At 37.2% G+C, this 27500-nt stretch overlaps 3 protein-coding genes across 7 annotated transcripts in view; 2 read left to right on the forward strand and 1 right to left on the reverse strand.

Moving 5' to 3' along the window:
• slc12a5a (solute carrier family 12 member 5a) overlaps positions 1–27500 on the reverse strand; it is a 2560186-nt gene that overhangs the window by 1057607 nt on the left and 1475079 nt on the right. The gene's annotated exons all lie outside the window — the stretch shown is intronic.
• The window catches only part of nav1b (neuron navigator 1b), a 947042-nt gene that overhangs the window by 298211 nt on the left and 621331 nt on the right, over positions 1–27500 (forward strand). The window lies entirely within an intron of this gene.
• The window catches only part of syt2b (synaptotagmin IIb), a 124877-nt gene continuing 110583 nt past the window's right edge, over positions 13207–27500 (forward strand). For 2 of the 5 annotated variants that reach the window (XM_087258211.1, XM_087258214.1), the window contains exons 1-2: positions 13942–14161; positions 14404–14514. The gene's annotated coding sequence lies outside the window, so the exon portion shown is untranslated. Of the gene's footprint in view, positions 13318–13941; positions 14515–27500 lie in introns of those variants that run through there. The other 3 variants (XM_087258209.1, XM_087258213.1, XM_087258210.1) reach the window with 2 other exon arrangements.

The following is a 27500-nucleotide window of genomic DNA, read 5'->3' on the forward strand; positions in this document are numbered from 1 at the left end:
CAAGGAATTTTTCACAGTATGTCTGATAATATTTTGTCTTCTAGAGAAAGTCTGATTTGTTTTATTTCGGCTAGAATAAAAGCAGTTTTTAATTTTTAAATATTTACATGCTTCGTGTTTATTGAGTTGAGTTAAATTAGTCACTGCAGTATAAGGAACATGCAGCGCTACAGCAGATTGAAAAGGCCTTCAGACACTCAAGTCACTCACCACACTTGCTTCTTCTAAGCCCACACCAGCACTTGACTTCTTCAGCACACACTGAACATTCTGCAGACTCTGAGATGCTCAAAACTTTGATTGAATCTGAAGCTCAGTTCATCTGTGGATTGAGTTTGCAGACTGCAGGTCACCAGTTCAACAAATCACAATCTGAGCCCTCAATCTGAAATCTCTTCCAGAAACCCTGCTGCTGTGGACAAAACAACAAGACTGACTTTGAGCTTTAATGCATCATATATATGAAATTCCTTGCATTATTTTGGGTTAATAAGTTGTTTTTGAGGGGCGGCACAATGGCTCAGGGGTCTGCACTGTTGCCTCACAGCAAGAAGATCGCTGGTTTGAGTCCCAGCTAGGCCTTGGCATTTCTGTGCAGTTTGCATGTTCTCCCCATGTTGGTCTGGGTTTCCTCTGGGTGCTCCGGTTTCCCCCACAGTCCAAACACATTCGTTTTAGAGGAATTGAATAAACTAAATAGTGAATAAATAGTGTGTGTGTGTGTGTGTGTGTGTGTGTGTGTGTGTGTGTGTGTGTGTGTGTGTGTGTGTGTGTGTGTGTGTGTGTGTGTGTGTGTGTGTGTGTGTGTGTGTGTGTGTGTGTGTGTGTGAGTGTGTGTGAGTGTGTGTGTGTGTGTGTGTGTGTGTGTGTGTGTGTGTGTGTGTGTGTGTGTGTGTGTGTGTGTGAGTGTGTGAGTGTGAGTGTGAGTGTGAGTGTGTGAGTGAGTGAGTGAGTGAGTGTGTGAGTGAGTGAGTGAGTGAGTGAGTGAGTGAGTGAGTGAGAGAGAAAGAGAGTGTATGGCTATTTCCCAGTACTGGGTTGTGTCTGGATGGGCATCCGCTGTGTCATGTTGGCATTACTTTCTATTTTTTCTAGTGCATTAATTACAATTTTTATTAATTGAATTTAACAAAATAATGATAATAGTAATAATAATAATATTTGTATAGTAAATAATTGATTTTATTTATACAAATTATCTTAATTCATTTAAATTTAATGAATTAAAACTATTATTATTATTATTATTATTATTATTATTATTATTGACCAGTTTAATTTTGTGGTGTACAACTTTATTTATTTATTTAATATATCGAACAACACTGAAATTCTATTATTATTATTATTATTATTATCATTAATATTATTATTAATATTATTAATATTATTATTATTGTGGTGTACAGAGGACGTGGCATTTAAAACAAGAACTTATCCCATATGTATTATAATGAAGAACACTAAAATTGTATTATTATTATTATTATAATGAATAATAATAAGAATATAGTAAATAATTGGCTTTGTTATTATTGTACATATTATTTTCATTAATTTTTATATTTTTTATTTTAATATTTAATTCAGTTTTGGGGTGTACAGTGTACATTCACAGTCAAAACTGTATCAAATCTTGTAGACCTTCTTTAATATAATTAATAATTAATTTTAATATAATTTAATAATTTAACTTTAACATAATTAATAGAAACATAATCAGACATTTAATTTTTTATCCATAATCATGATAATTACATTTAAGTTATGTAATGATGTTAAAATAAACAAGACATTAAAACATCAAAATATTCTTTTTAACAGTCCTTTGTATAAAATTATATATATGTATATATATATATATATATATATATATATATATATATATATATATATATATATATATATATATATATATATATGTATATATATATATATATATGTATATATATATATATATATATATATATATATATATATATATATATATATATAAATTAATAATAATTTATAATTATTTATAATATTATTATACTATATTTCTTTAATTAATAGTAATAATAATAATAAGAAGAAGAAGAATTAGTATTGTATTCCGGATGTCTTGATTTATTATAATTAATTTATTTTATTATGTTTGCATAAGTGATTTAATCTAATGAACTACTTATGATTAAAGTCATCTCTATAATCTTTAACATGCACAAGCTGAATGCAGGACTGGTTCTCCATCTGCGCTGTACTGTAATCTGATAACACATGCAGGATTCCTCCGGCAGATGAATGATGGCGGCGGCTGTATTGTTTCAGGTTTATGTCTCTTGTCATTCTGCCGGCATCACTATTGTGACATCGCAGCTGGACAAACAAATGATGCTCAATGGATGTTCTGTCTGCGGCAATGAGATCTGATGATATAGAGACGCACAGACAGCCATCGACTCAATTTGTGGACACAAAACTCAATAAAATCTCATTGAGGCTTGCTCACAACGTTCTGACAAATGTATTACTGGAATATTGTGTGCATAAACAGCCTCATCTGTGAAGTTTGGTAATGTGAGACTGGTATCGACGCTCAACTGGTAAAAAAGATGTGCTCAGCTTGGTTGCTAGGCAGTTGCTAGGGTAAATGACTTCAAAGCAGTGGATCTAGTTGGTTTAGGTGGTTACTAAAGTGTTGTTTTGTTGCTATAGCTTTACAAAGTGGTTGCTAAGCAGTTGCTAGGTTAGTCGACTTCAAAGCAGTTGATCTGGTTGGTTCAGGTGGTAGCTAAAGTGTTGTTTTGTTTCTACAGCTTTACAAAATGGTTACTAGGCTGTAGCTATGGTGTTCTGGGAGGGTAGGCGACTTCAAAGCAGTTAATCGGGTTTGTTTAGGTGGTTGCTAAGGAGTAATGTTTTGCTACGGCTTTACAAAGTGGTTGCAAGGCAGTTGCTAGGTTTGTTGACTTCAAAGCAGTTGCTCTGGTCGGTTTAGGTTGTTGCTAAAGTGTTGTTTTGTTGCTACAACTTTACAAAGTGGTTACTAGGCAGTTGCTAGGGTGTTCTGGAAGGGTAGGCGACTTTCAAGCAGTGGATTCGGTTGATTTAGGTGGTTGCTGAGGAATTATGTTTGGTTTCAGCTTTACAAAGTGGTTGCTATAGACAGTTGCTAGGGTAGGTGACTTCGAAACAGTTGATCTGGTTTGTTTAGGTGGTAGCTAAAGTGTTGTTTTGCTGCTACAGCTTTACAAAATGGTTACTAGGCTGTTGCTAGGGTGTTCTGGGATGGTAGGCAACTTCAATGCAAAAAATCTGGTAGGTTTAGGTGGTTGCTAAAGTGTTGTTTTGTTACTACAGCTTTACAAAGTGGTTGCTAGGCAGTTGCTAGGGTAGGTAACTTCAAAGCAGAACATCTGGGTTGTTGCTCAAGTGTTGTTTTGTTGCTACAGCTTTATAAAGAGGTTGCTAAGCAGTTGCTAGGGTGTTCCTTATGGATAGGTGACTTCCAAACAGTTGATCTGTTTGGTTTAGGCTGTTGCTAAAGTGTTGTTTTGTTGCTATAGCTTTACAAAGTGGTTGCTAGGCAGTTGCTAGGGTGTTCATTATGCATAGGTGACTTCCAAACAGTTGATCTGGTTGGTTAAGGTGGGTGTTAAAGTGTCATTTACTGTTGCTATAGCTTAGTAGTTGCTAGGCAGTTGCTAGGGTGTTCTAGAGGGATAGGCGACATCAAAGCAGTTGATCTGGTTGGTTCGGTGGTTGCTGAAGTAGTTTGTTTTGTTGCTACAGCTTTACAAAGTGGTTGATAGGCAGTTGCTAGGGTGTTCTGGAAGAGTATGCGACTTTTAAGCAGTTGATCTGGATGATTTAGGTGTTTGCCAAGGAGTTATGCTTTTCTACAGCTTTACAAAGTGGTTGCTAGGGTGGGCAACTTCAAAGCAGTTGATCTGGTTGGTTAAGGTGGTTGCTAAAGTGTCATGTTTTGTTGCTACAGCTTTACAAAGTGGTTGCTAAGCATGCTACTTAGTAAAATTTTGTTTAATTTAGAATTTATAATTATTTAAATATATTTTAATGGTTGCTATGCAGTTGCCAAAATGTTCTGTTAGGTTGCTAGGCAGTTTCTAGGTAAGCAAGATGCTCTCTGTGGTTGGATGTATTTCAATATTATTTGTAAATTTCAGGTATTTTTAAAGTGAGTTTTTATTTTTATATTTTTATATTTTTTATATTATTTTATATTTTCAGTTTTAGTCATTGAAAATGTTAATATATTTTCGTTTGTCATTATTCAGTTAGTCACTTTTAGTTTTAGAATTGTTTAGTATTTAAATCAGTTTTTTATTCCAATCAGATCCTAAGACAATATTAAAATTTTCACTTTGCTTTTGTAATTTTTTTATCTAATATTTATATTTTATATTAATTCAGATTTGCTTTGAATAATTAATATTTTTACAGGTTTTTGGCCTTTGTTTAGTACAATAGCTAAACTGTTCAGAGTGTTTAGTGTGGTTGCTAGGCAGTTTCTAGACTTCAAATTAAGTAAAGCACAGTGTACTAAAATAATTACATGGCAATCAATGTTAGGCATTTTAAATTAACAGCTATTGCAGTTCTATAATAAGAGTATGTTAGACTTGTCAGACTGTCATAATTACGTGCAGTAAACCAAAATACAATAACAGCTTGCTTTCTTCTGGCACTCTTACATTTCATATTGAGCCACTGTAAATGATCTTAATGCAGGAATTCTTGCTCCGTCATGCAGCCTGAGTTTTCACCAGTCAGATATATAGTGCTGGCCAAAAGCTGCATCCCACTTTGCCAAAGGACGGCTCTGCAGGCACAGAAACAGGATGATTTGGACATCTGCCACGGCCCGGAAGACTCTTCTGCTGCCTCAATAATAATAAATCTAATCATACAGCCACTCCGATACACCCGCTTGACATTCATAAAACTCGTCTGACACTCTACAGGACTCTGTGCAGGTTATTATTCTGCCAATTTTCTAAAGCGCCATGTGTTTGCTCTGTTTACCTGACAAAAACTAAAATGCAAAGGAATTAATGATGCAGTTAATGGAACAAACTAAGTTAAATCATCTTTATTTTTGTCGCACTTTATACAGAAAGAAATTCAAAGCAGCTGCACAGTAATAAAGCGTAAAAAAAACTGAATCATTGATGCAAACTGCCTAAAGTCTAAAATAATAGTGTCAGTATTCCAATAGTATCTGGATGCAGCCTTTATGATGCAAGCTGAGATTGCATCACTCAGCGATGCAATGTCAGACACAATGCACTCAAATGGAGCTAGTGACGTCACTGTGACGGGTAGGGTTAGGGGTGGGGTTAGGTGAGCGCATTAAAAAGCATTGGATGCAGCCCAGATTGCACTGCACCTGCTCTGCAGCCAGACCCCTCTCCAGTATTCAGCTGCTAAAGCACTTATTCAATTCATTCATTTATTTTCCTTCAGCTTAGTCCTTTAATCATCAGAGGTCAACACAGCGGAATGAACCGCCAACTATTCCGCCATATGTTTTACACATCAGATGCCCTTCCAGCCACAACCCAGTGCTAGGAAACACCCGTACACTCTCACATTAACACTCATACACTGCAGCCATTTTAGTTCATCCAAGTCACCTAGCGCATCTGTAGCACCCAGAGGAAACCCACGCCAACACAGGGAGAACATGCAAACTCTGCACAGAAAAGCCAACTTACTCAGCTGGAACTCGAACCAGTGACCTTCTTGCTGTAAGGTGACAGTGCTACCCACTGAGTCACCGTTCTGCCAGACTTATACAATTCACTTCAATAAATAGTTACTGGGAAGAAAACCCAGAGAGCTAATAATTATACCTGCCAGACAAATATATGGATGGGGAAATCGATGAAAACCAGAGGAGGGACTAGGAGAAACAACTCTAGGAAAGGAAGACGCAGACACTGGAGATCACGGGGAAGGAGAGAGGCAAGTAAACTTAGAACTAGCATGAACAAGACTGACCGTAGAGAGGTTACAGTCCTTCGTGTAGCAATGAGGCCGGACACAGAGTGAGGGTTTTTATGGAGCGGGAGTGATGTGCGGGTGTGGGGCTGGTTAGTATTCAGGTGACTGTGATTTGGAGAACCTGGCCTGGCTGTGACAATCACACAACACGTAAATAACTACAACATAAAACTGAACCCACAACATTCGTATGCTGATTAGAATAGAAAGCATGTTCAATGCAAGCTGAGTGTCAACTTTAATGTTTCAAGTGAATTTTTATTAAATTTGAAGAAAAATCAAATACAATGTATTAGATTTATATATACACTCACCGGCCACTTTATTAGGTACACCATACTACTACAGGGTTGGACCAATTTGGACCCTTTTTGCCTTCAGAACTGCCTTAATCCTTTGTGGCATAGATTCAACAAGGTACTGAAAATATTCCTCAGAGATTTTGCTCCATATTAACATAATAGCGTCACACAGTTGCTGCAGATTTGTCGGCTGCACATCCATGATGTGAATCTCCTGTTCCACCTCAGCCAAAAGGTGCTCTGTTGGATTGAGGTCTGGTGACTGTGGAGGCCATTTGAGTACAGTGAACTCATTGTCATGTTTAAGAAACCAGTCTGATTCAGTGCTTTGTGACATGCTGCATGGCGTGGTACCCGGTGTGGTCCAATGCTGCTATACCCCATCCGCCTAAAGGTTGTGTGCTCAGAGATCTTCTGCGGATGTAACGAGTGGTTATTTGGGTTACTGTTGCCTTTCTATCAGCTGGAGCCAGTCTGGCCATTCTCCTCTGACCTCTGGCATCAAGGCATTTGCACACCCACAGAACTGCCTCTCTCCAGATTTTTCCTCTTTTTTTTCTCTGATAAACCCTAGAGATGATTGTGCGTGAAAATTTTAGTAGATCAGCAGCTTCTGAAACACTCAGACCAGCCCGTCTGGCACCAACAACCATGCCACATTCAAAGTCACTTAAATCACCTTTGTTCCCCATTCTGATGTTCGGTTTGAACCGCAGCAGATCATCTTGACCATGTCTAAATGCCTAAATGAATTGAGTTGCTGCCATGTGATAGGCTGACTAGAAGTTTGCATTAAAGACCAATTGGACAGGTGTACCTAATAAAGTGGCCGGTGATTGTATATTAACACACTTATTCTGAGCTTTAATCATTAAAATAAATAAAACAATAAATGATCAAACTAAATGTTAATCCATTTAAAATGATTAAAATAGTCCAGCAGAGAAATGTGTCAACTTTGTTTTTTGCTGATATTTTCCATGACTTTATTATTTTATGCTCATCTAATCATATCTAATTAAATATCACCTATTGTAAAATATCAATATCCAGTTTTTTGTCATATTTAGTGTTGTTAAATATGCATTTTTGGCTTAAATCAACTAAAATGTTGTTTTTAATCATTACATTTATATTCAGTAGCCTCTTTACATAAGGTAAAGGTACATTAAACAAATGCTAACGTTAGGTTGTTGTAACCCAATATTGGGTCGAATATGGACAAACCAAACATCTTGGATAAAAAGTGTCATTTAATTTTTTTTAGGTTTTTATTTGGAAAGGACAGTAGAGGTTGCAGACAGGAAAGTATTGGGAGCAGAGAGAGGGGAAGGGTCGACAAAGGACCTCAAACCAGGAATCGAACTCGAGTCACCGTGAGCACCATGGTGCTATATGTCGGCGCACTTAACCACTAGGCTATTGATGTTGACTGTCATTTAAATTTAATTGAAAAATTAAAACCAAAAATAAACCAACGTTGGAGTTTGTCCATATTTGACCCCACATTGTCTACAACAACCCAGCATTTTTAAGAGTGCAGATCATTGGTGTAGTTTCTGTTGGTTTTATTAACCTGATTCTACTGTAGGAATGTAAATTATCATATGTGTTTGTTTATATGGCAAAACATGTCTTTTACACCAAGAAGGTTCATACAGATTTCAAAGGCAGATACTGATAAGATCAGGTACTGGGATGTGGACTTTGGGGGTTTTACGATGTGGTCACATGTTGATTAGTCAGTTTGTATGTCTCAGGCCCTGTTTACACGAGTGCGTTTTAGTTTGAAAACGGCGTTTTAGATCAAAAACGATCCGCGTCCACACTAGCGTTTCACCTAGCGTTTCTGAACATGTCTCTGTTCACATTACGCCACCAAAAACGTATATCACGTTCACGCACTCTGGGCATGCGCGTTCTACCGAATATATGCAGCTGCTGTTGTAAAAAAGGCAGAGATTAACTGCATAATGGCGCCTAAAATAGACAATAGTGCAAACAACGCTCGCATTTCTGTGTCTATGTTGTTGTTTACAGTAAAGGCTGGTCTGTTGTCTTCCAGGAGCGTTAAAGCCATGTGTTATGGTCATGTGATAGGGGCTTGATGAATAAGGGAAGGATATGCAATGACACAAAAGCCCCAATCCGGTAGTGAATCTCAGCAGCCCCGCCTCTGTTTTCAGATGTATGCGTTTTCCCTCATCCACACTGAGACGGAGCAGCAGCGTTTTAGAATGAAAACAGCCTCTCCAGCGTTTTCAAAACGCTCCGTTTTTGGCGCTCAAAAACTCCGGCGTAGTGTGGACGGATGATGTAACCATAGCAAAATGTTTTCACACTAAAACGCATTAGTGTAAACGAGGCCTCAGTATTTGGGCTTTGGTCCCAAGATTGAGAAAGAGACAAAACAAGTGGTAAAATTTGCTCTGTTTTTTTCCTGCTCCCTCTCCCACACTCTCCCCCTTTCTCTTTCTCCCTCCCGCTGTCTCTCCTTCTCTCTCAGGTAACTTTGTTTTACATTCAAGCTGGGTACAATTAATAATTAAATGTGTTTTTATCATTTCAGTTGTAACCATGGAGAATTATTGTCATTAAATCACTTCATTTTCAAGCATTAGTGAATTACTTTTGATTTAATATCAACGCTTAATTGCTCCATATAGCAATGCAATGCAATCATATGAAAGCAACGCTCTCCCACATTTTTTTGTTATTAAAACTGCCCTATTTCCATTTTTGGTATAAGATTGCAGAAGGAAGGTTTGACCAAAAATGTACAGTTTTCCACCATCAAACTACACTACCATTGTACTAACACAATCAGAATGATAACACTTTACAATAAGATTGCATCAATTAATATTAGTTAATGTACTAATATGTATAATGTACTTACTAGCATGAACAAACCATGAACAATGTATTTAGTTTATGTATTCATCATGTTAACATTAGCTAATGAAAATAAAGTTGTTTATTGTTAATTCATGTTAACCCACAGTGCAATATTTTGTAGCCTATAAATGTTGAACTATGATTAATAAATGCCGTGCATTATTATTCATTCTTAGTTCACGTTAGTAAATACATTAACTAATGAAACCTTATTATAAAGTGACCAAAGCAATTTAAATAAAATAGGAAATTTCTGATTAGGCAGACATGTATGGTGTTAAACTTCAGGCATGCAGTCCGTTTTATAATTGTTTAAGAATTTGCAATCATGTCTATAAAGAGCACAAGTGTACGCTTTACAAAATGCTGGGTTGTTTTAACCCAATGTTGGACCAATCCAAATATGGACCAATCCAACATCATGGTAATTTTTTTTAATTACTAATGTAATGTAATGTAATGTGTATTTTTATAGCGCATTTATTGTGTATGGCCATACACTCAAAGCTCTTCACAATCATGAGGGGGGTCTCTCCACACCACCACCAGTGTGCAGCATCCACTTGGATGATGCGAAGGCTGCCACAGGACAACGGCGCCAGTGCGCTCACCACACACCAGCTATTGGTGGAGTGGAGAGACAGTGATAGAGCCAATTTGGTGGAAGGGGATGATTGGGAGGTCATGATCGTAAGGGCCGATAGAGGGACTTTGGACAGGACACCGGGGTTACACCCCTGCTCTTTCACGAGAAGTGCCATGGGATTTTTAATGACCACAGAGAGTCAGGACCTCGGTTTAACGTCTCATCCGAAAGACGGCACCCAATGACAATGTAGTGTCCCCTTCACTTTTTACCTGGGCATTAGGACTCACATAGACCTCAGGTTGAGCGCCCCCTGCTGGCCTCACTAACACCACTTCCAACAGCAACCTATTGTTCCCTAGTGGTCTCCCATCCAGGTACTGACCAGGCTCAGCCCTGCTTAGCTTCAGTGAGTAACCGGTCTTGGGCTGCAGGGTGATATGGCTGTGGCTATAATATTTAAATTACACATTTTTTAACCCAACGGTTGAGTCAATATTTGACCCAATGTTGAGTTACAACAACCCAGCATTCTGTGTGCAACATTTGATTCAGCTGGCCATCCAAGGTCTGACTTTATTTCATTGATTTTAGATGTTGATGGATTGGACTCCATCAAACCCATTTAATTAGTATTGAGGCAGCAGTCTGCAAACGGATGGGGGGGGGAATGACATCATACAGCTGATCTGCTTAAGCATCATACAAGTGAGAAACACAGTAGAGTTCATTAGACAGAGCCGCTCTAGACAGTGTGAGATATGGTTACTGTAAAACCGCTGCTGTTATTATGAGCTTCAGGAGAGTGTGGACGGATCGCTCTGTTGGAGAGTGAGTTCTACAGCACGTCCCATCAGTCTTTAATAATTTACATAGAGCACATTAAGTTACATGCTGCTGGAGCACAGCAGGCTGGAGACAGAGCACAGCCAAAGACTTATTATATTTACTGCAGCCAAACTGCTTTAAGATATGCCATTCGTGTCTACGGCAGCTGCTCGGCTTGTGTTTACTCCCCCCGGAAGTATGAGGAGGAGAAGGAGGCTGCCATTTTGCTCCTGAGACACTTACTTCCGGGACTTGATTTTACATGTGTGAGTGTGTGTGTGTATTAATAAATTAGCAGCAATAATTCTAATACTTATTTTGAAATATTTCCCAAGTGCTGTTTAATGGAGATAATATTTTTACAACAGATTTTTAAATATAACAGTTTTAATAGCTAATTTATTTTGTTTATGATGACAGTACATAATATTTTACTAGTTATTTTAAGAGACTAGATTTCCTCTTTACTCTAAACCAGATTAATTATATTGGTAAGGTTAATTAGACAAGCCATCGGACAACTGTGGTTCTGCCAAACGAAAAGCAGGCAAATTTTTAAATCTTTTTTTATAGACCCTTTATAGACGTCACAATGTGTATTTTAGTTCCGGTTTACCTTTGAATGAATAGGAGACTTCTTTGGAAAATTTACAAAATGAAAGTATAAACATTGCACGTTCTGATTTTAGACTATTACAGTACTGGGTATGTCCAAATGTTTATCTTTCAATACTGAAGTGCTTTCTGAGTTTGAAAATGATTCTTAAAGTTATTAAGAATAGGAATAAGCCAGGGCTGGACTGGGGCAAAAAATCGGACCTGGCATTTTGGCCCAGAGCAGCCCACTAAATTCGATCAAAATGCTATCTCCCTATGCACGTCCAATATTTTTATCAACTCATATTCTATAAAACACAAAAGCCATATATATTAAATAAATAAATACAAACTTTAATCTCAATTTAATTTCTGCATACTGTCCATAAAGATATTTGTTGAGTTCTAAAAAATAAAAAGTGCCCGGTCCGCCAGATGGCCAGTCCGCCCCTGGAATAAGCTATAGTTTATCAAGGAAAGTATATGTTTGCAACCTTTTCACTCATTAGTTCAGTTTATTTCCTCAAAAATAGATGTATTTTTACTTTGATGCTGCTATGAATACATTTATATTATCTGTTATATGTAAATGTTCCAGAATAAGTAAAATTCTTTATTAAATCTTCTCATATTACCTGGCAAGTATGTTTATAAATGCAATTGGTTTAATCATTTATTATTTATTTATCCAATAATGTTTTGTTCAGTTTCTTCATTTAAATGAATTAAGAATTTAATTTGATATTAGTACTACCTTTTAATTAATAATGTTGCAAAGTAACTGATAATCTAATAATACTGAATTAAAATGCAGTCATCTTGTAATTGTAAATTTTTATATTGGCTTTGCTTGATTATTAGGAGTCACACACAACATTGTTATTCTATTTTATTTAATTTGAATAATTAATATACATAAATATTTTATGTTCATGAATAAAATACTTATATTATACTTGTATTATATTAGTATAATATATATATATATATATATATATATATATATATATATTATAATATATATATATATATATATATATATATATATATATATATATATATATATATATATATATATATATATATATATATATATACAGTTGAAGTCAGAATTTTTTTTCCTTTTAAATATTTCCCAAACGATGTTTAACAGAGCAAGGGAATTTTAATTTTCGCAGTATTTCTGATCATATTTTTTTCTTCTGGAGAAAATCTTATTTGTTTTATTTCAGTTAGAATAAAAGCATGTTTGAATATTTTGAAACCTAATAAATAAGAGCTAGTATCTACTTAATGAGAATTACTACCTAATGAATAAATACTAGTACCTATTAGATACTATTCGAATAAGTAATAGTAGCCTATCTATTAAATACTGTGTACTATTATCTAAAAACAAGAACTAAGCACTAGTATATGTTTAAAAAGCACTATTATCTAAAGAATAGACACTATAGCTAATGAATAAGCACTAGTATCCACTAGTACTTAGAACGGGTAGTAGTACTTAATGAGATAGTACAGTGGTTCTCAAACTGTGGTACGTGTACCACTAGTGGTACGTGGCTTCCTTCTAGTGGTATGCAGAGGAATAAAATATGTCATGTACATGCTACACACATTTCAAAATTGATCAAAAATGATGTAAATAATATGCCATATAGCCTATATTTCTGAGGTAATCTGCCACATTTTTTAACTATGCAGAGGTGTAGCTGCTTTACTGGGCCTACTATGCTACTGTATTTCAATACTGCTCATTTTGGTGGTACTTGGAGAGACATTTTTTTTTTCTGAGGTGGTACTTGATGAAAAACGTTTGAGAACCACTGAGATAGTATATCTAAAAAAATGAAGCACTGGTAACATGAAAATAGACACTAGCATAAATTAAATGTCAGAACGGCTTGCCATACTTGATCTTAAAAATTACTTGGGTATATCTTATTTTAAAAATAATTTAAATGTGTTGTTGCATGATACATCCATATAGGAGTCAGGTAAAACCTCTGGAGGCGCGATTTGGCGCCAATTATTATTTTAAATTTCAACGGTTATTTCGACGCCTGAAGATGAAATGATGCTGTTTATGGAGCTGTAAGTATTAAGCCTGCATTTGTTTAGTTTAATTTCCATATCAGAACATCCAAAGACCTTATTGTTTGATGCAGAATCTAAAATACGATGATTTATGAGGTGATATTTTGGTTTTCAAGCTTTCATCATCAATTAACTGCGTTCTTGTTTAGTGCATATAAATGTGACGTTTCATTCTCCCCTTGTTCACGTCGACCTGGACAGCACATAGCAAGGCATAGGCTATGTTATAGGACTAATTAAAACGGTTTATTATCATTTAACGAATTACATCGTCTCATATAAGTATTCATTTTAGGAGTTGTATTAATCTGCTCACTTTTTTCGACTCACTAAGAGAACCGGCTCATAAGAGTCATTTGCTTTTGAATCTGTTCACATAGGTCGCCTTGATTGTTTGTTTGTTTTTTGTTACAATGTTAAGGTATCAATTTTATTACAATTTAATGCAGTAAAACTCAGGTGTTATGTAATATGTGCGATTCGCGGGACCGCGCTCCCTGAAGTCCACTGCGTTTTTCGCGCCTCTCTCATCCGCTCATTGATTCGCTGCTGTGCCTCCTCTTCGCCCCGCCCCCTCCCGCTTTCTTCCTCTCACTCCATCCTGCCCGAATTTCATAGCTCAGCATTCTCCGGTCCCCCGTACATGTAGCGCAGGTTTCTAAAAGCAGGAGGGGTGGGATGGCTTTCAGAGTGAGCCATGGAAGAAAAAAAAACCCTCCTCACCCAATTGGAAATGGGAGGAGTTTTTATTGAGCCGTGATTGAACCAATGACAGCTCAGTGCCGGGAAATACAGCAGTGAAACACCAGGGGCTGTGGTGCTGCTGAGCAACGATTGCAGGGTGTGTGAGACTAGGAAATGTGTGTGTGCGCGCATGCCAGCATCTCTGCATCTGTCCCGATCCGAGCTAGTATCGTGTGTGCGTGGATGTGTGCGTGAGCGCGGGGGGAGCGCAGAAGACATCAGTGCAGTGTGTGTGTGTGTGTTGTGTGTGTGTGTTTGGACACATCTGACATTTCCAACAGAAGAGGATAAAGCAAAAGTCTTGATTCTTGTCACTTTTCTTTCTTCTTCTCCTCTAAGCTCTCCAAGTGCCCTGCGCGCTCTGCGAAGTTTTTCTTCAACCCCCCCCTCCGCATCACCACCCTCCTCTTGGTGCAGTACATCTCTGCTGAGGATACACACGGTACAGAGGTGAGTACAGTATCTCTCTTTAATAATAAAGCATGCTTTCCTTGCTATGCATTTTCACATGGGAAGCTTTGTAATATGTGTAGCATAAGCTAAATATAGTCATTACAAAAAAATGAAGGTGTATTGCTGGGAGGAGAGAGAGAGAGAGGAAGATCTTTGTCAGCGAGTGTAACTTTCTCAGAGTGTGAGTGCGTAGTGTCCTAGTGCTGCAGTATCACATTACATAATAGTGGCCGATGTGCGTAGAATAGAACTTGAGTCATAATTTGTACACACAACATCAGTATACACCTCTTGATAACTCTGTTTATCGCTATCTATCTGCATGTGTGCACGCATCATGATGAAATACATCAACATTCAGATGTTTATGCACTTTTAAAACATAAAGTTTTCATCATTTTTGTTTCATCTGCACGGAAATGCTCCACAGTTCTCCCAGCAGCGCCTGCTGAATTATTTATGCCACACAGTACTAGTGGTTTTGCGGACTATTTAGGGTGGATGTCCAGCAGAGCTTGCTACTAGCTGCTGATCACTGCTGATCTTTTCGCTGATCAAGCTTTTCTGCCGACAACAGGCGCAGATTTACTCATCCAGTCTGCTGGCGAAGGATGATATAAACTTATTAAGCACATCATCAATCTGCATTTTAAATGGGTAGATTATAAAAGTTGCAAACTGCGCTGAGGTCAGCGCCGAAAGTCAACGGCTCATCATTGCCTTCACACATAGAAACACTCCCCAAGCTCGAAAAGAGGGCTTATAACAGGAAAAGGCAATTTAAGAGGTGATCTCATTGATTGCGGTGGTGCCCATGTTGAACGGTGGTGGAGAAAGAAAGCGCAGACAGATTGAAGACATGGGAGGTGCCTTGGGCCGATGCGCTTCTGCTAAGTGCTTGGGGTCAGTCCTTGAGAGCTCCACATAATAATGGCACTCGTTTAGATTCAGAGTAGACCTCGCTCTACTCAAAGCAGAGGTGAGACAGAGGAGGCATCGCCGCATTGGACACACACACACGCATACACATACACATGGATGGATGTGGAGTCTATTCAGTGGAGTGAAACCGTTTCCCCATCCTGCAATAAATCAAGCTCTTGTACTGCTCCACAGGGGCCGGTAATGTTTGAAGAAGAACATCGGCCCCCTTTTTTAATGTTTTACAGTAATTGATGGGACTTGGGTCATCATGACGCAGTATCAGAACTCAACACACTCATAGTGTACTGTTATTATCGTCAAGAACAAGTCGCTAAATTTGAGCAGGTTGTGTTTGGTCTTTGTTGTTGCAGTGTTTTGGGTGATGCCTGCAGATTTTGCGGTATCTGTAAGGTATCTATACAGTGCTCAGCATGAATGAGAACAACCCCTTTTGAATATTTTTCATTTCTAAGTGAATATAGCCCATGTGTTTTGATACATTTAAAGAAAACAGGTTTATTAAACAGTTACAGTATATACATGTTTATTTTGGTCACCAAATATCTTTAGAAATAGAAAGATACTTTGTCCCAGGACCATTTATATCAACGTTGATATTTAGCTGCACCATATTGGTGTTTCGTAACATCTAGCTTTTATGAGGTGGGTCGTAAGCCCAACGCTCAACCCCCAACCTGAGGTGCGTTTCCCAAACAATGAAGTAACACACGGCTGAACTATCATATGCATCGTTTGAGAAAAGAACGATGTAGTGACGAGTGTTTCCTAAAACCTGTAGTTTCTCTGTTGCAGATCCATCGTTTGAACCATGTTAGGTATAACTTAAAACATCTGTTATGATGCTCTTAACGGGGTGGAGTAAGAACTCCACAGAAAAACCAATCATTTCTTTGTGCAAATGATATTGTTTTACACGCACACGCATTAAAAATAAAATCTAATATTAGTTTTGGTAAAAACATGCACTCGATTTCCATATTAATTGAAGTATATGTAAATGGCACATTTAAAGCCAATGTTCCCTTTACTAATATTATTGAGACCATTACATATTTTATTTTAAAACATTAAATCACTTACAAAAGCTAACATGTATTCTAATATCATATAAATCATAAAAATAACTAATGAAACAATGTATTAAGAAATGAAATGTAATATTTTTTATTTATTAGGAAATGAAAAGATCCTACTTTAATAATAACTTTAATAATATTAATGATGATGATGATTATTATGATTATTATTATTATTAAGTAGCATATTATTCATTTATTTTTATCTTTTGAAAAGTCTAATTTTACAATTTGACACATGCAAACCACTTCAGAAATGCTCTAACCAACAGGCCCATGTCATATACAGTACAGGTGCTTAATAACTGTTACTATAAATTACTATAAACTATAAAATAATAGGTCACCTATAGCTTTCATCATGAGCCAAGGGCCAGACGGAATCTGCGGACATTTTTTGCTATTTCTGCGGAGAGTTTTGGTAAAAATCTGCAGATTTCTGCAGAATTATTTTGGGAGAATCCAGCGGAATATCATAACTAAAACCTTAATATATGAAATAAAAAGTAACAAATTACTGAATAAAAACTTAATAAATTCAGATTTACACATTTACTCAAGTAAATAAACAGAATTAATGATGGGCTAGATAATTCCATGTGGGCCTAGATGGCTGTGTTCAAAGTGACCTCAATGTTTTCAAAGTGCACTGCGAAGACAATGCAATTGTAAACATGAAGATCGCTAAAACTGAACTGTAAAAATACTTTGAAAGCAAATTACAGCTAAGAGAGATGACTAATGCTTTTTTTTTTTTTTAAATAATTCCAAGTTTAAATGTTAGTATGTTTTAAATGAATAGGGCATAGGGGGGATAAGTGGGAATAGAACCCCGTCAGGAACTATGTTTCTAATACAGCTCCAGAGGTGTAGTTGCAAGCGTGCAAGTTTGCGAATGTTCGTTGAAACAATGGATTTGGGAAACGGCAAATCAATGAATTATGTTTGTAACAATGAAACTTGCAACCTTAGATAGCTAGCGATGGTATTCAGACACGCACCTCTGGACGACCAGGACATACACACATATACTACAGACAATTCGCCTACAGCACATGTCTTTGGACTGTAGGGGAAACCAGAGCACCTGGAGGACACCTGGCCAACTGACCTAGCCGGGGCTTGAACCACTACCCACTGTGCCACTGTGTCACCTATTAATAGAAAGACAATACATTTAATTTCAAATTAGTTATTGCAAAAGAAATGACAAACTACAAAATTTCACATACATTTGATAGTTTTTTCTATTTATTAAAATGTTATTTAATATTTTACCAGTGTATTATTTAAATGTACTCATTTCTGGACTGTGATCTTAAGTTTTTCTCTTAAATTAGTTCCAGTTTTGTTTTTTGGCTTTTTTTACTGACTAATCTAATGCTTGTGCACAAATATATTATTGTAAAGCACCATTTACAATATGTAAAACAAAGATCTATGAGGAGTGTGCTCATAAATGCTGAGCACTGTATATATACAGTATATATCCCTGCAATTTTTCTGTCCCTGTCTCTCGCTCTCTAGAGTGCTGTGCGATTTTAAAAGTGGATATCAGCTTGATGGCTCATGAAATTGAATGGTCTTTGCCTGCTGTAATCGTGTCTTGCTGAAATTGGGATGCGTTCACATAAAACATAGGGGTCTCCCTGTGGTTTTTCTGATCAGCTCAGGTGAAATGACCATCAGTGCTCATTCAATTTTCTTGCTTTATAAGCTAATATCGTCTCTTTCATAAAAGACCACCCCAATAGGATATAGTTAATGCAGCAATGGTCTCATATTTAAAGTGACAGTTCACCTAAAAATATTAAATATAATTCTTTTGAACAACACATTAGGTATTTTTTAAGAATGTTAGAAAGAAGTAGAAATTGATTTCCATATTAGGAACAAAATATATACTGTTGGAGACAGTGGTTACTAGTTTACAACATTCTTCAAATGATCTACTTTGTGACTTAAATGGGTTTTGAACAAGTGAAGTGTGAGTAAACACAATTTTTTTCTGTAACTGAACTGTCCCTTTAAAGGTGCAGTAAGTTTGACACCCAGTGGTTATACTAGATATTCCACTCCTGGTTCAAAACACCTGCTTTGATTTGGTCAGATTTGCAAAGTGTTGTGTAAAAACTCTATTTGTTTTACTTTATTTTTTATTTTATTAAATGTCTACTCCACCAGCACCAGCCTTTCAAAAGGCTGAAATGGGGCAATCATAAGGGCCATATAGTATGTTTGTCAGTGATTCTCAGACTGTGCTATAGTGCTGGTTCAGTATTATTCAACCAATTGATCTGTTGTCAGAAATGCTGTATTGAAGGAATGATGAATGTTCTTCCATGAGCAAGCTATTTAGAGTCACCAACTTACTGTAGTAGCCTTTACTTTTTTTATTCATCACTTCCGGTTTTCAGTTTTCACGCAGCTCTATTTGAAAGTGCGTAGTACAGGTGCAGTGGTGTCACGTTCTCGTTGTCTTTCTCTTTACCTATCCATCTGTGTTTCCCCTTTCGCTCTGACGCAGCTTTGATTTAACGGCATCTTCGCTGTCACATCAATCAGTCCTCTGGTAATGGCTGCGTAAACTCTTGAGTGCTCCATGTGTGCAATGCAGAAATGCAAATCCTTGTTTGACAATTCAACACTACATGTATTCGTTCACAATGACTGAAGGGAAGCTCTGAAGCTTTGGGTTTGTTTGACGCACTAATGGATGTGATTGTCACTGCAGTGAAGGCCAGAATATAAACTAGGGCTGAACAATATATCGTTTGAGCATCGATATATCGGCATCTGCAGTAGCCATGTAGAAGGATTTGATTATTTATTAAAGACTTAAAGACAAAAGATGTTAGTCATTTTTTACATATTAATTTATACAATGATGACCATATTATTTTACATTTGATTGTTCAGTTTTTGAATTTGAATACTGTTAGGCTTAACCATAGAGCACTAAGTATTTAACTTTTATTTTTGCTCTGGCATATATATATATATATATATATATATATATATATATATTATGCAGATGCACTGAATAGAAAAAGACTTGATCATTCTAGTTGATTTATTCAAATCATCTGGTAAAATTATATTTATAATGTAATATAATGCAAAACAAAATATTGCAACTTGTCAGTTTTTTTCCAATATCATGGAGATCTATAAACTGGAAGAGATTTAATTCATCCCAGACAGTGAGTTGACTCTTTTGAGATACGTTCAGACGCTGAGGTGCACCTCTTAAAAAATGTGCCTACACATCGCAACAATGTGTAGTGCAAGCTCTCTGATTGGTTGGTTTGGTACCGGTGACGAGTGTGGGCGGTGCTGAGAGCTGCGAGCCCGATAGATCGATTGTGTGTTGCCAACCAAAGAGCAGGTGTTGGGGCAGGAGGAGCGAGTGGGAGTTGGCACCTGTAATAGTAAATCTGGGGGCCCTAAAAGTGCATGGGCCCATAGAATTGTCCTAACTTCCTCCCTAGCAGCGCCTCTGGGTAAAACATGAAAAAGTTATTTATAAACATATCAATTGCTATTGCTTTTTAATGTTACAGATTTATTAAGAGACCTTTTTTTTTTTTTTAAAGAAGGAATACATTTGTTTATTTTTATTTATTTATTTATTGCAATAATGCATAATTTATTGATTTTATCTCCATTTTGTAAAACTTTAGAGATTTTGTAAAGCTTTAATCTAGTGAGTAAAATAATGTAGAAGCTCAAAAAAATCTAGTTTTAATAATTTGTAGTATGATAATCTGCAATTGTGACCTTTGAGATATGATTCTGAAATTTAACTAAATGATTAAAAGGACAGTGCACCTGAAAATAAAAATGACCTCATCATTTACTCATTTCAAAATGTTTTAATTGCTTTTTTCTCTTGAACACAAACAAAGATGTCCTGAAAAATGTTGGAAAATAGCAGCCATTGACATCCATAATCAGAGCCAAAAATACTATGGGAATCAATTGCTGAAATTATATTTTCGTTTTTGTTCATTAGATGAACAAACTCAAACAGCTTTGAAACAAGTGGAGGATAAATAAATGATAGCAGTTTTCATTTTTTGGCGAACTGTCCCTTTAGTAATGTGGCACAGCATGGAATAAAACAAAAGTGATTTGTTTGCAAAAATTAGAAACATTAAAGCAGCGATCGTCTCCTGTCTGTCAGCTTACTCAGAACTGATGACCGAGCAGTTATGATGTTGTTTGACATGTTCGTGACAGCTCTATAACATAATATTTAGTACGGACAGCCGAGGTGCTGGGCTGGTAGATTTAGTGCCCTCAGGCTGCGAGATGTAACAGCATGCTGACTGAATCAGATCAGCGTGTGTGTGTGTGTGTGTGTGTGCGCGCGTGTGTGAGTGTTGGAGAACAAGAAAGCAATTTTACGCTTATACGTTATTGACCCTTCACTTAACTCCGCCTCCTTTGGTTACTGGTGTTTTGTTCAGAGAAGGTTCATAGAACTGCTAGCAACCGTGAGCAGCATTATCTTCAAGAGGGTGTGAATATCAGTGCCATTATTAAGTGTATTGTTTCCTTTTGCAATAAATAAACATGCATCCTTCTTGAGACTCCAAAAGTATTCTGATAAAACGGCATATCATATTGATTTTATACAACAGTTCAGTAAAGAAGATTATTAATATTGAGTGAGTTACATATTATAGACAATCTTTTTTATATGTTAGAAATAGTTTTGTTTTCTGTTTCTGTAAAGGGCGGTGGCTCAAAAAGGTTGCTGGTTTGAGCCTCGGCTGGGCCAGTTGGCATTTCTGTGTGGAGTTTGCATGTTCTTTCTGTGATGGCGTGGGTTTCCTCCAGGTGCTCCGGTTTCCCCCACAAGTCCAAAGACATGCGGTACAGGTGAATTGGGTAAGCTAAATTGTCAGTATTGAATGAGATTGTAAGAGTGCTTCCCAGTGATGGGTTGCAGCTGGAAGGGCATCCGCTGCGTAAAACACATGCTGAAAACTTAAATATTTGATTAGTAATAAGCATTGCAAAGAATGCAATCTGGACAACTTTAAAGGTGCAGTATGTAAGTTTGAACCCCAGTGGTTGAACTAGGTATTGCATTTATGGATCAAAACAAACGTAAGCACAGGTTGCCAGATTGAGGACCAACAAGGCTGATTTAAGCCGTGTTCTATATAAAAGCAACAGCACGCGAAAGAAGGAATATTTTCCTTATTAAAAGGAGTTTTTGTCCTAGCCAACACCTTGAATTGATATGTTTGAAACGGCTTCTTTTTTTGCAGCTGAACAACAGAAAACTGTTAGTTTAAATACCATTTTACATGACATTTATTGCCATACTACGGAAAGCAGCAGCAGATAGTTCACCTCAGATCTGGAAAATAAAATAAACCGTTTGAAATTGAACTTCAGAACTGAGACATGTGAGTGTTGGTTTATTAAGTATTAATTAGATTATAAACCTTACCATTTCATGAGTGAGTGCATATTCTGTGCTTCTGAATGGCTCTATTTCAACTTCTGTCGTGTTTCGTCTGGTGCAAACAGCCAAATTGCTCATCACTGCAAATCTCGTCACATAGCGTGTTGTTAGGAAATGGGTTACAATGTTACCTGCTCAACTAATGTTTATGCTCGTAATTTTTAAATTATTTGCTAATAATAACCACCTCCGGCAGCTAGCTCTCTGCAACTCTCACATGGTGGCCCTCTGAAGCTAAGAAGGGCTGTGCTTGATCAGTACCTGGATGGAAGACCACATGGGAAAGCTATGTTGCTGCCAAAAGTGGTGTTAGTGAGGCCAGCAGGGGGTGCTGTGTAGGTCCTAATGCCCCAGTAGTGAAGGGGACTCTATACTGCTCATTGAGCGGCGTCTTTCAGATGAGATGTTAAACCGAGGTCCTGACTTCCTGTGGTCGTGAAATATCCCACGATGTCCTTCGAAAAAGAGTAGGGCTTTAATCCTGGCATCCTGGCCAAATCTGCCCACTGGCCTCTGTCCATCATGGCCTCCTAACCCTCCCCATATCAAAATTGGCTTCATCACTGTCTCCTCTTCACCAATCAGCTGGTGTGTGGTGTGCGGTCTTGCACAATATGCCTGCCGTCGCGTCATCCAAGTGGATGCTGCACACTGGTGGTGAATGAGGAGATTCCCCCTAATGTGTAAAGCCCTTTGAGTGTCTAGAAAAGCGCTGTATAAATGTAAGGAATTGTTGTTATTATTATTATTATTACCCCATGTAGAAATCTATGTCTCATTTTGGAGGCTGCTACTGTCCATTGGAGGTCACATTTTGGTCACAGACGCATGCTTTGAGAGCCTTCCTGAATGAATGAATGAATCAAAGAGAAAGAAAGGAAGGAAGTAAGTAAGTAAGTAAGTAACAAAGACAGTGTTCTGGCATGTAACTTACATGTTCAAAGCAGAATATCTGACTGCAGCATTGTTTTTCAGATAAATAAGAATGTTCACTTGGCATGTTTCTTAAATAGCTGCAAACATAGTATGGTATTTTTATGATTTAGAAGAGTCAAACACTCACATACAACACCTTTAAAGGTGACTAAATCAGTATTAAGATTTTTTGAACTCTCAGATTCCAAATTTCTAATAGTTGTAATATTTCCCTGTCCCAACAAATCATACATCAATAGTGACCTTTATTTATCTGGAAATATAGATGGGAAGATTTGAGATTTTGGACGCAGCTAAACTGTTTCCATCAGTAGTAAAAATTCAAATCGACTCTCACAGAAAGTGCTCCAGGCCCTTACCTGTATGTCTTCTGCACCTTCCTACATGATGCAAATGATGTGCGTTGTTTTAAAACCCTCACATATTGTATTTGCAGTAACATAATCTTGCAGCAATAACCTGTCAGGTGAAGCAGCGGTGCTGTAAAATGAGGCGTGAACGTTAGCAAATAGCCACAGCGCCTCTGGCTAACACATGCAGACTGCTGCACAGCTACTGGTGCAGTGTGTGTCCATCCCCCCAGGACACATGCGCACACACTCACAAGTATTGCTCAAAATGGTCTTTTACACTCCACTGCCAATTCTGACTAAGACAAACGGAGCTGAAGTGTCTGCTGACGTTTTACACTGCATGTGTGTCCATGTGTGTGTGCTTATTTATCCCTTACATAGAAGTGCTTGGGGTGTACTATTAAGGGTGTCACGATCCTCCAAATCCTCGATTCGATTACATTTTCGATTCTAAAGGCATGATTCGATTCGATTTCCGATTATGAATAATTAATTAATTAATGACCAATTAATTATTTGTAGCCTACCGTTTAAACTACCTGACCTGCATGGTCTTTGTTTTACCCATAAACAAATCATACAGTAAATGAATAAAGGCAAGATACACACATAATTACCACCTGTCAATCACTTTTTCTGCGGGACTCGTGAATAGGCAGTGATCTGTGTCGTTATAATGGCGTCGGTAAAAAAGACGCACAAGCAACAGGAACCAGCCAACAGTATCTGAGGTGTTCGCTAAAATGACTAAGTACAAGTGAGTGAAAGATTGAAGCAGTCCTCTGACTGCCTGAACCTGCTGTCTCGAGCGCATGGCTGCGTCTGTGTCTGTGTGGTCACGTGATGTGCATTTTCAGAGGTAGAGAGGAAGGAGGGCTGCTCAGAAATGCTACACGCCACTTTGGATGTCAAATCGTTGCTGATTTGCAACGGGGGCAGGCGGAGGATTGCGATGCCGGTGTTGTCTATCGGACGAACCGTACATAATACGTACATAGCAGAGCTTGAAAAACTGTGTTTTTTTTTGTCGACAACACGAACGTTGTCAACATAACTCACTGGAAATCCAAAATGCTTCCACACCGGCAACTTCATTGAAAGAGGAGAGGGTTTAAGCTCTGTCGACGGGTCTCCTGCTTCTGCAGTTTAACAAGCACTTCAACAAGCCTGTTTTTTCCCGCTTGGCAAGCCAAGCTGACATGACATGGGGGCGTGGCAGCATCGACGATTCTATTTTTTGATTCGATAATCGAAATTGAGCATAAATTTCGATCGATTTCGATTAAAAATCGAAATCGTGACACCCCTATGTACTATGGTAAAATCATGGTACTTTGAAATATATATTCCTAGAAAGGCGTGTTATTATGTGTCAGTACATTGATGTACTGAATTTTTGGTAAAAGTGTTATTTTACAGTTTGTTTTTTTAATCGTTTTGCCACAAACTTCAGAACCCTGCTGTCAATTTTCAAAACTCTAGACACAAAATTCATAACAATTGCCAAAATTGCACATTTCTCAAAATTTTTGCACATTTCTGCACATTCTCAGCCTTGAATTCAGTTTTTAATTGCATAAAACTCTTTTATCAAAACAGTACCAACAACTCTCTACATAAACACAAAACTCTAACAAGGACACTTGCTCTCCTTTTCCAAACACAACCAGTCAAAATGCTACACTTATTCACAAGGTCACACACACACTCCTTACATGTGGAAACACTCATTTCTTAACTGATCACTAGGCCCACACAGAGTCTGCGCACGCAGAATTCCTCAGATTTCCACAGATTTTTAGCCCATCATTGATTCTGTTTATTTATTCATATTTATTCAGTTTTTAAATCAATTTCAGTAATATTATTGACTAATATGAAAATATTAATATGATTTGTTTAAATATTCTGTCTTTTAGTATATATTACATGAGAGACTTGCTTTGCTTTGTTTGAGACCTACCAAATATAGTGGATCTAATTGGATTTGCATTGTAAACATTAAATAAAAGTTAAAAGGTATTTTATTCCTCATATTACGTTTTTAGTTATGATACTACCAAAATTATTCCACAAAATTCTTTGCAGATATAACACAAAATGTCAGCAGATTCTGTCTGGCCCCACTGATCACTAACTAATCACTGCTTTTGTCTATAGGCCAATGATGATGGGACACTGGACTGTTCTGGTCCTAAAAAACAAAAAAAAAAAAACCTGGTTTTCCACCCATCCACAATTTGTTTTGTTTTTTTTACCTACCCCATATTCACCTTTTCTAAATTCCAAAAGAATAGAGGATTCTTCTGAGCCTAGCACTGTAGTGTATGATGACCAACCCTATTGTATGCCCACATGGTGCTTTTCCAGGCAATGGACGCTTCTCCCCCCGAGACTCCCTTTAAACACAATTGTGTTCTTTACTGTATTCTAATGAATATACCTTTGCTTTACATATGTTCTATTTACAGTTTTTCCAACTGCTCACACACAAAAAAATTTCGTCACACGATTTCTGAAACTTTTTACACTCAAAATGCAAAGATAGTTTTACACTTAAAATCCAAAACTAAACCTCAAATCTCCAAAACCAGAAGCTGTTTCTCAACCTTGAACTCAGTTTTCAATTGCATAAAACACTTTTTTTTAAAACACTCAAATGTTTGAATGTTGTTAAAAATTCTCAAATGTAGAAACACTGATTTCTTAACTGATCACTAACTATTCACTGCTTTACTGTAGTATAGGCCTGTAAATAGATCAAATGGGTGTTCTGGTCCAAAAAAAAAAAAAAAAACTGGTTTGACGCCCATCCACAATTTGTAGTTTTCTACCTACCCCCATATTCACCTTTTCTAAATCTTAAATTCCTTTAGAAAAGAATAGCAGGGCTCGAATTTGCGACCATTTTAATCGCATATGCGCCCGAAATTTTAAGTGTCATTTCATGTGGTACAGTATGTGTCAAAAGCATCAGTGCAATATCAGACAGCACCCGTGAGAACAGCACAGTTATATCGTTAACAGATTCATTCATGTCAAGTTGTGCGTGCAGGGCCGGTGAGCGCTCCATGCATGCTTTGGTCACTCAGTTATGTTATAAAAATGTATTTTCTTGTGATAATGGGATTTCCTTTAGACATATTTTCCTTACGCTTGCATATATATATATATATATATATATATATATATATATATATTAGGGATGTAACGGTATTGTAAATACCGTCATACCGCAATATTAATTTTTTATTTAATTAATTAATTTAATTAATTTTTTTCGATATTACCGTAGTCGCATGACTCGGTAAAACTATAGGTCTTCTGAGAAAATTTGCTCAGGCGAATGAAGCGAACGGGAGGTAGCGAAAACTACAATTCCCATCAGCCCATGCTTGACCATCATCCCTTGCGGTCTGTTGTCGCTACAGATCCAGTAATGCGGAAATGGAGTGTGCTGCTAGAAGCGGGGATGAAAAAGAGCTGGAAAACTCTAAAGCGGGTGTTGTCGCGGCGCGCGTACTGAATAGCGGTGTTGTCGCGCGAGTTCTTATCAGCTGTGTTGTCGCGCGCGTACTGAATAGCGGTGTTGTCGCGCGCGTACTGAATAGCGGTGTTGTCAGCACACTGTTCAGATTGATGCAGACATGAGACCTCTATCTTACTCATGGTTTGTCCTCTCAAGTGGGGGAAAGACAATGCACAACGTTACCCACTGCTGTCAACCTGGGCCAAGTCTTATCTCTCTTGTCCCAGAAACCTCAGTCCCAAATGAGAGGGTTTTTTTTCTGTTGCAGGGGACATTGTAAATACCCAGAGATACCAGCTTTTACCAGATTATATTTATATGATAATTTTCCTTTAAACCCATCTCTATCTAAGTGAGTGAGTGATTAAATGTTGAATGTGATGAGTTTTCAACAATACTAAATTGAAACTTTATTTTTTTACATGGTTTAATATTTTTTTGTTATTAAAATTGAAGTTCCTGTTTCAAAGCTTACAGATAGATGGCTAATTTGTATGTTGACACATTGACACTTTTGGCACTTTTTTGGAGTATTTTCATAAGTTTTGTTTTTTCCTGTAAATGATTCAATAAATACCGTACCGTGACATTCATACCGAGGTATTACCGAACCGTGAAATTCTGATACCGTTACATCCCTAATATATATATATATATATATA

Source organism: Danio rerio, chromosome 6 (assembly GCF_052040795.2).
Source record: "Danio rerio strain M-AB ecotype USA chromosome 6, GRCz13ab, whole genome shotgun sequence".
Classification (NCBI taxonomy): Eukaryota; Metazoa; Chordata; class Actinopteri; order Cypriniformes; family Danionidae; genus Danio; species Danio rerio.